Consider the following 3,918-nt stretch of genomic DNA (forward strand, 5'->3'; position numbering starts at 1 on the left):
CACCAGGCAGGTCAGTGTGTGTCTCTCTACCTCTGTTTGAATGGAGCTAGTGGGCAAGGAAGGGTCCACGATGTGTGGAGCATGAAATAGGCCAAGCTGCTGGTGTTTTCCAAGTTCCCATGCGTTGTCGATAGTGTAGTATAGTGCCGGGGTTAGGGTAGCTTGACTCCAAGCTGGAAGGTTCTGATTTCAAAGTAAGGCGCCCTCCATCCTACCAAATCAAAGGTGTGTGAGATGACCACCACATAAACACTATGTTGATTTGTGGCTTCCCCCTGATTCATCGATGCCTCTTGTTTCACTTTCTTCAGTATTTCAGCAGTACAGTCTTTGTACACCAAACTGCTTATGTTTTCGTTTCACTCCAAAGCCGTCCTCTGCCCACTGAAGTATTGGTTTGTTCTGATTTGGGGGTAAAAAAAACACAGTCCAAAGGAAAATGAGTTTAGTTAAATTCTGTAGTGCTGAGAGCACGGGGGAGGGTGGGTGTTAAGTCAATTTCACTGCAAAGCCGGAAATAACGACTCTATTGGTTTGTGCTTTGGGATTTCATTTGTCAGGATTCACTTACAACACAAAGCTCGAAAAAAATGCTGCATTCTCTGCATAGCCAATCAGATAACTGCTAATCCGGGGATGAATGCCCGCCCCACGCCGTAACATGAATGTGATTGGCTGTTAGGCCTTGGGATCCAATCCTGTGACAGCAGGATTGTAAAGGGATTTCAGTCTTTATTTGTAGAACCCAGCAAGTAAGATCAGCTACTGTATGAACTGTTTTATGTATTGCATATTCATTTCATGAATCATGCATTGGTAAAGCGAACATTAACTGAAATGGTCACCCAAGGTGTAGCACCTGTATTAGCGCTGTCAAAAAATTCTTCATGTTGTGTCACATTAATGGTTTTAATTAAGGAAAGTGTACATTTAGTATTAGACTGCTATTGATTCATGGTCCTTCTAGGACCCCCACACACAAACAGAACCCCAAACAAACACACATATGAGATCACATACCAACTCGAGGTAAATCAGCCATCGGACCAATGCACAATGCAGATTGAATCCTGATGATGTGATTGGCTGTCAGCTTTGTGGTCGGTGATGGACTTAAATTGCCCTCTCTAGGCCAGGACCTGGTCCTGGTTCTAATCAGTTTCCACAATCAGTAGTCCCACACTAGTATTACCTCCCCTCATTTTGTGGTGTATGTGTGTGTGTCTATGCGTGTGTGTGTTTGTATGTTTGGGTGCCACAAGCTAGGCTCATCAAAGTGTTATCTTTTTTATGTATTTGCTTTACATGCTCTCCACATTTATACCATGAGGCCGAACCAACACACACATAAAGGTAAGGCGTGCAGATGACTATTTAGGTAGAAAGATTGCAGAAGGAAAAACGCCCGCCGTTCTCTTCAATGGTGCTGGGCCCAACATCCCTCTTAACTCTGACCATTCCCCTTTGTCAGGTGTGCAAGGGAACCAGCGTTGAAGCAAAGGTGAAATTATATGTCAATGAAACAAAAATGAGGCCTCTTCACTTGCAAAACATAACACTATATTAAACTGAGAGGTGATAATGGAATTTTTTGTGTTATGAATCAAAAAAGTTATGAATGAGCATGTTCTATGAGAAATATAGGTGTTACTTCCTAAGGGAGTTGGGCTGGTATAGTGAGGTTTTATTACCGATGTGAGGTAAGTCATAATGGAGTTTGGCTGGTCTTTTGTTAATTACTTATCAAAGGTAAGTCATAATGGAGTTTGGCTGGTCTATTTTTAATTACTGATGTGAGGTAAGTCATAATGGAGTTTGGCTGGTCTATTGAAGGATAATTAATGATTGTGAGTGAGGTAAGTCCTAATGGAGTTTGGCTGGTCTAGTGAGGTATAGTTACTGATGGGAGGTAAGTCATAGAGGCATTTCACCGGTCTAGTGTTGTGTAATAATAACTGATGTGAGGTAAGTCATAATGGAGTTGGACTGCTCTAGTGCTGTTGCTGAGGTGAGGTAAGTCATAGTGGAGTTTGAGTGGTCTGGTGTTGTATACTGATGTGAGTTAAGTCATAGTGGAGTTTGACTGGTCTAGTGTTGTATAATAACTGATGTGAGGTTAGTCATAGTGGAGTTTGACTGGTCTAGTGTTGTATACTGGTGTGAGGTAAGTCATAGTGGAGTTTGACTGGTCTAGTGTTGTATAATCACTAGAGCTGTCAAGCGATTAAAATATTTAATCGTGATTAATCGCATTAATGTCATAGTTAACTCACGATTAATCGCGTTTAATCGCAAATTATTTTTCTATGCTAAATATCCCTTGATTTTTTTGTCCCATAATTCTTCTCATTGTAATTATCTTATCAACATGGTGAAGTGCATCGGCTTGCCTTGTGCAAATGATTATTTATTGATAACAACATTGGCATATACTGATCAAAACAGGACGATACAAAAAAAAGCCTATAATGCAATTAAACGACTGCTTTGAACAAATGTCATTTGAACATAGCAGTCAGGCTACTGCTTCTATGTTTTGAGCCAAAGCTAGCCATGTTTTTTTGCGTTAATCGCGCGATAATTTTTGTAACGCCGTTAAAATTGGTTTGCGTTAACGCCGTTAATAACGCGTTTAACTGACAGCTCTAATAATCACTGATGTGAGGTTAGTCATAGTGGAGTTTGACTGGTCTCGTGTTGTATAATCACTGATGTGAGGTTAGTCATAGTGGAGTTTGACTGGTCTAGTGTTGTATAATCACTGATGTGAGGTTAGTCATAGTGGAGTTTGACTGGTCTAGTGTTGTATAATCACTAATGTGAGGTTAGTCATAGTGGATTTTGACTGGGCTAGTGTTGCTTAATAACTGATGTGAGGTTAGTCATAGTGGAGTTTGACTTGGCTAGTGTTTTATAATCACTGATGTGAGGTAAGTCATAGTGGAGTTTGACTGGTCTTGTGTTGTACAATCACTGATGTGAGATAAATCCATCACAGTCTGTAGGTTTCCATTGGTATATGATTGTGAGTGTTTGTGTGGGTATGTTCGTCGCTTATGGCTATGTGTAGGATTGTGTGTGAATGTTTATGTTTGTGTGTATGTGTTGTGCATGTGTGGGGCGGTTTGTCAGGTCATGGAAGCAGCAGCATCCAGTTGGTTAATGAGGACCTCTTGAGTGCTACCTCACCAGCACAATGTTTTCCATACAAGATGGCTGTTTAAAAATCACCTTCTATGGTGCCTATTTTTATGTATATATTTATCTGGCAATCATGTACTCATTATATTATATAAGCCACAAGCACAGCTTTTGTGAATATCGAATGCGTCATTGAGTCGTTAGTTTTATTTCTTTCACCTTCAAAACTGGAATACAATGTATTGTTTGTTGAAAAGGAAACTATGTTGTTACTAAATCTCAACCCCATAGGATCAGGTGGTTTAATAAGGCCATTATGTCCTAAAAAAGTCACACAAAATATTCTTCACTCACATGGTGACATTTAATGGTGAAGCAAAAATGTTCAATTACCTACTCTTTGGGTACTGTTTCTGAATAATTTACTCAATTAGATATTGTCAGCACATAACATTAGAGAATGCCTCCATGTAATGTAGGAGGAAATGGTACTAGCATCCCTTACACGGGCAGATCATGCTGTTCTCTATCGTATCGAGACCATCTCTCCACTCCGTTACATATTCCATATGTACGGGGTATAACCCCCATGACTGCTAAGGACCGTGGATAGGCTTTAAGACACACCGGCTTGCCCGGTCACGCCCACACCACTATAAAACACCGGTGTAGACGTGCAATAATTGATTGTTTGATCTCCACTGTGAAAGGTACCGTGTGGGGTTGTGTGTTAGATTAACGTGTGTGGGTTACAGCATTGGTATCCGCTTGCCTGTG

This window comes from Gadus chalcogrammus, chromosome 11, assembly GCF_026213295.1.
Source record: "Gadus chalcogrammus isolate NIFS_2021 chromosome 11, NIFS_Gcha_1.0, whole genome shotgun sequence".
NCBI classification, from domain to species: Eukaryota; Metazoa; Chordata; class Actinopteri; order Gadiformes; family Gadidae; genus Gadus; species Gadus chalcogrammus.